The sequence below is a fragment of the Benincasa hispida genome, unplaced genomic scaffold (genome assembly GCF_009727055.1).
Source record: "Benincasa hispida cultivar B227 unplaced genomic scaffold, ASM972705v1 Contig740, whole genome shotgun sequence".
In the NCBI taxonomy this organism is placed as follows: domain Eukaryota; kingdom Viridiplantae; phylum Streptophyta; class Magnoliopsida; order Cucurbitales; family Cucurbitaceae; genus Benincasa; species Benincasa hispida.
The window spans coordinates 29,580-40,220 of record NW_024065085.1 but is presented as its reverse complement, the minus strand read 5'-3'; the positions used below and the strand labels follow the sequence as shown (position 1 = coordinate 40,220).

Genomic DNA, 10,641 nt, shown 5'->3' with positions numbered 1-10,641 from the left:
ATCGATCCGACCGACCAAAACCGACCGTTTTGAGGGCGGTCGGCCAGAATTTTAACTTGGTCAGTCGGTTGCCAGTTTCTTTGAAGTAATTTTCATCGACCGGTCGGTCGATTTAGTAAAATCTAATAAAGCCAACCGACATATAGCTTTAAATTCTGCTTTATTATCATTCATTCCCTTCCCTTTTCGCAGGCCCAACCCAAAAAAATACCCTTAATTTTTCCACTCACATATAAAAGGAAAATAAACCCTAACTTTTCATTTCTTCTCCTTCAATCTTCATTAAATTTCTTCATTTAAGTGTTTCATGACCAACCGACAACCACCACCCTTGAAGTTCGTGTGACTTCTTTCGGCGTTTGTGCTTCCGACGTTCATCTTCCAGTTCCAGCATTTGTCTTCCAGTTCTGGCATCGTGTTTCACTGCTTCATGCTTTCAATTCTAGTCCAGCGTTCGTGCTTCCAGATCCGACGTTTGTGTTTCCAATGTTCATGTTTCCGGCGTTCGTCTTCCAGTTTCAACGTTGTTCTTCCAGTTCCGGCGTCGTGTTTCACTACTTTGTACTTCCAGTTCTGGTCCAGTTTTTATGCTTCCAGTTCCGGCGTTTGTGCTTCATTGCTTCCGATCCGGCGTTAGTGCTTCCACTATCCACTGTCCAACGCCCGACCTATTTTTAACAGCGTGCTTCTAGTGTTCTGCGACCACCAATATTTTTCGTTTGTAACTTTAAGTTGGATTCTTCTGAAAAGTACATTTCATTTTATTCTCTCTAGTCTCTATTTTGGAGCTTACTATTTTAGTTTTAATGTTGCATTTTTCTAAGAAAATCTGAAAAATGTTTGTTTTATAGGGTATATATGGATACACCAGAAAATTCAGCAACAGTTCAGGATTAGGATCAAATAGAGATTCCAGTCACAATCAAAGCAACAACAAGTAGTCCAATAAAGAAACGTGAGAATACTAAAACCTCTATTGTCTGAGACCATTTTGAGAAAATTAATGATTTTGATCCTGATGACCATTACGCTAAATGTAAATATTGTGGGATAAAGTATGATTGTCATTCTAAATGAAATGAGACTGAAACCTTGAAAAACCATTTATCAAGTTGTAAAAAATATACATATCAGAGAAAGAGAGAACCAGGACAATATAAATTGATTTACTTATAATAGTTTAGATGTTTGATTGAAACAAATATTTCACATGATATTTTTCGAACTAAGTCTAAAGAAGAGTACAAATTGACCCACTCTTCAAGATTTAGATTGGTATGACCTCCTAAGTTTAGGGTTTTTTTTTTTAAAACAAACCTTCATACATTAAAGTTCCAAAATATCTACTTTCAATACCAAGACAATCACATTTATTCTCTTCTACAACAAATTTTCAACGTTCAAGATAAAAATGAAACTTTTTTCAAGCTCTAGAAATAATTGAACCTGGGGAATTATTTTTTTTTTAATTTTTAATTTTTGGGTAAAATTTAACCCAGCAAGGAACCAGAAAACTGTTTTCAGAACACATTCAAACCAGCTCCAAAGTTTTATGTAGAAAGGACCATGTAAACCTGTAAGTGAGAGAAGCCTTACCATATAACTAAAAACCCCGGTAGCTTAGAGTGCATAGACTGAGTTCAATGGCCTACAAATTCTTTCAAATAAGGAATTTATTGAGAATTCAGAGAGATTTCCATATTCATCTGCAATAACAAATTTTGTTTCTGTAATAAGGACAAGAAACAACCATAAAATATCAAGGACCAGTTCATATTGTTCACATAATTTATTCATTTATCATAAGAATTTCTTTTGTTTTCTATCATTAAGCTTCAACTGATTGGATTTCCTTGTAGCAAATCACATATATGGACAACTGTAAAATATTATATCTACAATGGACATGATATATTTTAATTAGCATACTTATATAGCTTTTAGGCTTGTCCAAAATTGAAATCTCAATTATGCAGGCAGCAAAATGGTTATGATGTATTCTCCTCGAGTCCTCTCCCCTATGGTCTAGGATTATCATGAGCAAGTATGACCGTCATCCTTTTGACTGGATGTCGGGTGGGATTAAAGGCACATTCAAGAATCCATGGAAAGAGATCTCTTCAGAGCTCCCTTCTTTTTCTGAGTTGATTCAGTGTGTGGTGGGAGAGGGGATTGAGACTTAGTTATGGGGCATCCCCTCCCCTTTGGTAGCAACTTTCCTCGTCTTTTTTATTATCTTTCTACTAAGAAAATTTGTTTTGTCGCTGATGTTCTGTTGCATTCAAGGAGCTCACCCTCTTTCTCATTTAGTTTCCGCTGTTCTTTGTCTAATAGGAAAACAACAGAGGTTATGGCCCTCCATTCTTTATAGGGGGATGTTGAGTTTAGGTAAGGGAAAAGGGATGTTTGTATTTATAGTCTTAACACTCCCCAGGGGTTCTCTAGTAAATATTTTGGAAGAGGAAGATCTAGGTCACATATTTTGGAATTCTTCTTAAATGCAATCGATTTGGAACTTTTGTTTTAGAGTGTTTTTGACTTTCAGTTAGCCATCATGTTTGAGGAATGAGGAGTTTCTCCTGATAAAATTGAATTCCAAGCAGAAGCGTGTGAATGCAATGTTGTTTTTAAACAATTTTGAAAAACTTAAGATAAAGAAACATATGGATAAGCTTCTACTTATAGCATGCTTCTAGAGAGGAAAAAGAGAAAATAAGGATTTACCCTTGAAGACTTTTTTCTTCACGCATTTTCTGTACACAGATCATGAACAATAGAACTTATCTGCATGAACTTCTTCCTCGAAACAAATGAGCAACAACAAAAGGAACATGACACCACCAACCGGTTACCTTGTTATTCTCCAAAATAAAAACCAAGGAACTATGTGCTCCTTGTTTTGGTAGTGGAAGAGAGCTTGTGAGAGAGAGTTCTTTAAAGAGAATTTTCTTGCAGAGCAAATTTATTTGTTATTGAAAACTGTGTTCTCCCTTGCAGATAACCTTTCTGAACACTCGTAACGAGAGGATGAGTGAGAGAGTTATGACTCAACTATTACGCAAGAGTTGTTCTGATTTTATATTAATTTAACTTATATATTAAAACCAAATTAACATATAATCAAATTAATAAGATTAATTAATTAACATTTAAGTAATATACAATTAAATAGTACCTTTGAATCATACTCAAACCTCATCCTCTCATATAATCTACAATTCTAATATGAATCTCATTCATATTAATTTTAACTTATAGTTTTACATGAATTTCATTTAAATAATTCATATTTGAATCTTATTCAAATATTTATCTCTCTCATATTATAAAATATACATTTTTTGGATCTTATTCAAAATTAACTTTATATTATTATGTATCTGATACATTATATTAACTGTTTATAAAATTAATTCCCTTACTTAATTTGAACCATTCAAATTAATCCAAAACTAATTTATTCTTATTTTACCCTTAGTAAACTAGTAAGGGGACCTTATGAACCTACAAATTAGAAGCTCTAATGATACGAGATTAATTAATTAAAGCTCTAATGATACAAGATTAATTAATTAAACTCTTTAATTAAATTAATCAACATTCATTAACTGCAAATCACTCTACTAAAGACCCCTAGCTATACTCTTCGCACTATAAATATATTTTTGTATCTAACCAATCAATAGTAACTTGACCCTTCATAAATCGCCCGTAACTATAATTGGGTCAAATTACCATTTTATTCCTGTAGTTGCATCTAACTTCTTAATTACCACCGACCCCTCTAATGAACAAACAATTCATAGTCCAACTATAAACTAATCTTTCTCGAGCCAGTGAGAGGGCGAGGCTTCATTGTTCAAAGCCCAGAATCAGCTATTAAGGGAGCAATTGATCTACTTCCCTAAAGAGGGGAATGAATAAATTCCATCTTGTGTAGCTGTGTTCCTAGCTCTCTACTTAAATAAATCCCCAAAATGGTAAGCTTATTATATCGGTAAATCTGGCCACTCTCCTATACAGATCAAAGAATCGCCCTCATAGACAAAAGTTCACAGTTCACTCGGGATTAGTCACTTAAAGTCATCCTATTGAAATGTAAATCTCTTTAAGTAACGATGTTATAAAGAGGGACCAATCATTTCGCGATATGGTTTTATATAAACTCTTTGTGCAGGATACCCAACTCACATATCTCCACTGAAGGAACTCATATTGAAGGAGATCCTTGAGTAGAAGTAGATTGTCCAAATTCCATTTTTATTGAAAACTAAATTTATAGTAAACATACAAGATATGTATTCAAAATAAATTACAGCATGCTTAAACAAGAAAATAGGGTCCAAGAGATTTCACTTTTGAAGAACCTTTGTTTGTGTAATTCCCTCGAAAAGTCACGAACCTCAAACTCAGCAACTTCTTGAAGACCATCTTCAAGAACTTCACGGACCAAATAGTTTGGACACTACCACAGTGAGCCTTTGGTATTCTCAGAGTGAAAACCCAAGAGTAGTGGACTTTGACTATTTGGTTAGGAGGGATTGTTTGAGTTTGGAGGAAGAAGAAAATTGAAGCACACAGAACAATTCTGTAAAATTCAATCATTCAACAATGCAATGTACAATCGTGTAGAGGAAGAAGAGAAACTCCTTTCTTTTATTCCTCTTGCCATAAAATCAAATAACCACCCACTAAGGTGGTTAAAGAGAAAAGAGGAAGTTATTATTCAACATAATAAAATAATATCAATTAATATGATAACTAATGTATCATATTATATTTATATTAAACTATATGTTATATCGAATATAACATACAACCTATAGTTTTGATATTGTATCACATATAACATAAACTATAGTTTATTTTCTCTATTTTATGGCATTTAATATAATCATATTTATATTAAATTTAATAACTATGAATCACATTCATAGAAAATATATTTGAATCTCATTCAAATATTTATTTTCTCCAATTGAACTATAATGTATCAAATATATTATAACAATTATATCATATATAACTGAATCAAATATAATTAAATTCCCTCTTATTAATTTGAATCATTCAAATTAACCTAAAAACTGATTTTCAGCTAAATTCTTTTGAGCTACCAAGGGAACCTTATGGACCTGTAGCTTGAAGCTCAAATGGTACATGAATAATTAATTGAACTCTTTAATTACATTATCCACCATCCGTTAACTGTCGGGCACTCCACTCAAGAACGACAGTTGCACTCTTCGCACTACAGATATATTTCTATATCCATTGAATATAATTAATCAACAGTATGATGACCCTTCACAAATTGCTCGTAAATATAGCTAGGTCAAATTACCGTTTTGCCCCTGTAGTTACATCTAACTTCTTAAGTGCCACTTATCCCTCTAATGAACAATAGATCATAGTCCCACTATGACTAAACCCCTCTCGAGCCAGGAGAAGGTGTGGCGTCACATTGTTCAAGATCCGGAATCATCCCTTAAGGGAGCAATTTATCTACTTACCCCTGCTTCAGGGAAGGAATGAATTTCATCTTATGTAGTTGTGTTCCCAGCTCCCCAATCAAACGAATCCCCAAAATGGTAGTCTTGTTGAGTAGGCGATCTGGCCACTCTCACTCATATAAATCAAAGGACCACCCTCATAGGCAAGAGTTCACAACTCACTCAGGATTGAGGTCATGTTACTTATGGTCATCCTGGTGAAATGAAAGTCTCTATTATGAACGATGTTATATAATGAGACTAAACATTTCGTGGTCTGGTCTTATACAAACTCCTTTGTATAGAATATCCCCGTTCACATGTCTAATACATGAATGATCAGGATAAGGTCATTTGTAGCACTTTACAACAATTGTAACACCTACAAAACTGGTCATACTCGTAGTGTCACCAGGATAAGGTACTCAGCCTTATCCATATACTATAGATCATTTAGGATATCACTTAAATATGATCCACCTGTATGTCTCCACATACATGTTTAAGTTACAACGATAACCTTGGATGTTAGTTTATTGGTTTGTGGTTAATGCAACTAAAATATCACTTATTTTATAGACAAAGTGAATAAAATATCATATATTTTATTAATCACATAAGAGTTTGTTCATACAAAGTTTACAAACTATAAGACCCTACGAGATTTAAGACATCAACCCCAACATCCACATTGACGATTAGGATCGCATCGTTTGTAACACTTTACAACTATTGTAAAAACTACAAAGTGAGTCATATCTTCAGTTTCACCAAGATAAGACACTCAACCTCATCCATATATTACAGACCTTTTAGGTTATTATTTAAATATGATCCACATGTATGTTAAGCACATACATGTTTAAATTACATAAATAACCTTAGATTTTAGTTTATTGGATTAAGTTAGTGTAAACCAAATGTCAAATAAAATAACTTCTTATTTTATTGAATAAATAATTTGATTACAAAATTTACAAATTACAAGATCCACAAGTTTTAAGGCATCAACTCCAACAGCTCTATTTACTATTGGAGGGAAAGGTGGCTTTTAATGGAAGGATGGGAAGTTTGCATTCTTGTAGGGTATTTGAGGAGAGAAAAATAGTAGAATTTTTTGGGTTGAAGGAAACCTTTTTATGTTTGGTCCACGGCTAGTTTTAATGTTTCTCTCTCTAGCATCAATGACAACTTTTTGTAATTAAGGCATATTTTGTTAGATTGAAGATCTTTCTTTTAGGATGCTTCCATTTATGCGCTTAGTTTGTTTTTTTTTTACTTTTGTATTCTTTCATTTTTATTCAATAAAATTAGATCTTTAATTTAAAAAAAAAAATATTATGCATGCCGCATGATTATTCGAATCCTATTTTATGGAGAAGAAAAAAAACTTCCCTTTTATTTTTAAGAACTAAGAAGTACGTTGTTAAGAAAAAATTACGACTAATAAACTATGAAATACATTTGGACCATTTGATGAAGTTACAAAAAAATGCAGTCTAGGTAGGAGTAGGACAACTTTAGAAGTAATATTTGCCATCTATCAAAGCCTAATGCAATAGCAAGTTTAGCTAAGCACTCTACATCTAAGAAGTACGGACACTTTAATTTGGCCAACATTTTCGTATTTGACACGTATTGAACACTTGTTAATGCAACAAATGTGTTAAAACATACATGTACAGAACACTAGTGGAGTACACTAAAAAGACATATATGACAATAATAATAAACGTTGAGGTGAAATACATCAAACTAAGTTTTTTAAACATATAAATGCATCAACTCATTTATTTTGAATTTTCTTTTGGTAAAAAAATGTATAATTTAATAAACGTGTTCTTGCCGTATTGTGTCCTAGATTTTTAAACAATAACGTGTCATCGTGTCTATGTTGTATTGTATCTCCGCATACATTTGAGCAGATTCCTTTATTAAAAGCAATGTATCACGAACAACCTTTCCCCCTCCTTCAAGAATAAAAGTCCCTAGTATTATTCGTAGTCAAATCTAAAATTTGTTGTGATGTGGATAACCACTATCTTGAAAGTAAATTCAGAATGACCTAGGGTATGAATCGTTTTTACTAGTTGCCCCCAAGATTAACACAATATCCACCTTCAGACGTACGCTTGTCGAATGGAGGGTTGGAACCAAATTGAGAGAAAAATTGCTCAGAGTCAGAAAAACAGATGAAGAAAATATATATAGATCTGGTAGCTCTCTGGCTTTTGTGAAGAGGATGAAGAAGATGAAATGAAAAATTAATTCCAGATCTAGAGAAATAATGGCACACAACTAACCCTAAATCGTTTTATTTAAAAACAATAATTAAAGCTTCAACAATTTAAAAAGAAAAACAATTTCTTTTGTTAGCATAATTGCCTAAGCCCACCTGTTCAACCAAATCGATAGCGATAATACACGTGGGAAAAGACCCTTTACTCCCACTCTCACCGAGGTGCTCTCTCCTCCCTAATTCTTCAATGTGGGACAAATGAAAGACGGAAAACTGCCCAGGTGACTCTTATGGGCCTTGATATATGTGTGTCATTCCCAACCCCTAGCACCTATAAATTCACAACAACTATTAATTTGTAAATGCTGAGAAGGCACTTGCTTTAGTTATCATGATACTATAGCAGCCTTCTTTATAAACATACCATTCTGTATAAATAGCTATATACAAAACTATGAGTTACTGACTAGATAGCAAATACTATGAGTTCATTTTTTTTTTGGTCCCAGTTGAATAAAAAGACTAAAGATAGCATCAAATTATGTTTTCTAAAAAAAAATGGAAACAATGCAAATTCAAAATAGATTTTTTTTAATCACGTTAATAATCACACTATTTTAATCAACGTGTCATTATGATTGAAAACAATGAGAAATTTTCTCCTAATTCAATCGTTTTCAAATTTCCAACAACGTTTTGTATGTTTGTTCTTCTTTTGATTATTATCGTTAACGACATGTCAAATAATTCTTCAAAATTCTGATATATGACTGATAATGCAGGATGTACAAGTACTTTTCTTAGAAAAGATACAGAAGCAGACTTTAGAGTACAAAAAAGTGCAATACTTTTAAGAGGACTTCAGGGTTTTCGCTTTTCACTTTTCGTTTAATTTGTCTTTTCTTCACATTCGAGCAACGATGAAAATAGGACGCGGAAAAAGACCTATAGAGACTCAACTTGAATTTATAAGGTCGGTTAGGTTAGGTTTGAGACTCTATACGGATCATTTGGGTAATTGGCCTAAAAATTTCCATTGGGTGGGGCAGGGACAGGGAAAGGCTTCTTCGTCCCCATCCCTACCCCCTATTTTAATATTCATCCCTACGAAATTTTCCATTGGAAAAAAATTTCCAGTTTTATTTTTTAAACTTAAAATTTTATGGGTTGTTTTCATATAAAAGAAAATGAGTCAACTTATTTATAAATATAATAAAATTTCATTGTCTATCATTGATAGACCGCAATAGATTTCTATCACTAAGCGATAGACCGCAATAGACTTCTATCACTAAGCGAGAGACCACGATGGACTTCTATCACTAATACAATAGTGACATTTTGTTATATCTGAAAATATTTTCAGCAGTTTTACTATTTAAAACAATTATCTTTTTCTTTTACTAGTTGAAAACTACGTGCATTGTGTCACAATCTAACTTTGAGATAGTAGATCGTGAACCCACTTGTGTAGATAGTGTCATGGCGATACGTGAGTGTCGACACATCTGGCAAAAGACAGAAGGCCAAGAGAAGTGTCGTGATGCGACAGAGGAAGATAGTGCATCATTCAACACACCAACATAAGTGGGTAAGTATGTCGCATTGAACATTAAGCAGAAAGACAAGCAACCGTGTCATCAATGGTGTTAGTGACAAGCTTAATAGGACCAGATGGGGCCCTAGGTCAGAACCTCAGAAGTCGGGGTTCCATCACGAGTTTGGATGAGCAGCTCTGAAGTTAGATGCATATTGATAAGATATACAAGCACGTCGAATTTCATATCAATCGGAGTTCACGGGTGCTCTACGTTGATGAGTGACCATTCACCACATTCCATATTCATGGGAGGCAAAGAGGAAAATGCTCATAATATACTATAAGGGGAGGCATGGTGTCAACTTTCTACCACCCCTGGGCCCTATGGACTAAGTGAGCTACTCCATGGCAGATACGTGTGTCATGGCATGGGCAAGCATTACAAGACAAGTGTCTTGAGCATTTTCTATCAATAATGGGATCCCAATCTCTTGTAAAAGTCTCTACATCCTTGCAGTAGCTGCTACCAGATATTTATAGGTATTGAAAGTGTATCCTGAGCATCTCTCCAATGATGATCTGACATCTTTACATTTAATTCTATGTCCTGCTACGTCGACTGATCGTGTCATAAATTTATTGGATCTGGCATGCTTGAGTTAAAGTCGACTACCAACTTGCTTTGTGATTTGACAGCTTGCCAACCATGTTTTCGTTTTGTGGTTTCATTGTGTGATTTTCTACATGTGCAAGTTTGTATCACCTTTCTTTTATCTTTGCGATCAAGACAACAACTTCCATCTTTCAATAGATGTTTGATTCTTTTTAACCAAATCCTGCATTGAAAGATGTCAATATTTATAAATTCCAAAATATTGTCTTTTGTGAAACATGTAATCTCGTAGCTTGAATTATTTTTACGAGTTCACCTCAAGTTAACATTTCTTCTTATATTTCTACAAGTTATCAAATGTGTGGAACAGATTACACAACATGATGAAAAGAAAGATTGTGCAAGGTTTTAGGTTTCTCTACCTATGAAATGGATTTCAATATTGTCGATTTTGTTGTCCAACGGTAGAAATAGGTGAGATTCGTCCTTTCTCTCACAATCAGATCAATAAAGAAGTCCTTTAATGGATATAAACGAGTTTTAGAGATGATTATACTTGAGAAGGTGAAAGATTGGGGAACAATTTACCGTCTTTTACCTGGCGAAGAGGTTCTCTGGTATTTTCATTGGGAGCACTGTAATGGAGGGGATTCTCTTCTCCTCACTTTGATTTTGTGTTGGGGGAAAAAGTTTTCTAAAATCTCTAATTTGTTTTCTTTTGCAATTAGACCAGTTCTTGGTTGTTTTGGTTTTAATT

General features: G+C 33.7%; 1 long non-coding RNA gene across 1 annotated transcript; it reads left to right on the top strand.

Annotated features, from left to right (window-relative positions):
* The first annotated feature begins 281 nt into the window (after positions 1 to 281).
* LOC120070009 lies at positions 282 to 2,419 on the top strand. Its single transcript, XR_005479752.1, has 3 exons — positions 282 to 749; positions 852 to 955; positions 1,977 to 2,419. It is a non-coding gene; the product is annotated as an uncharacterized LOC120070009 (long non-coding RNA).
* The last annotated feature ends 8,222 nt before the right edge of the window (positions 2,420 to 10,641 follow it).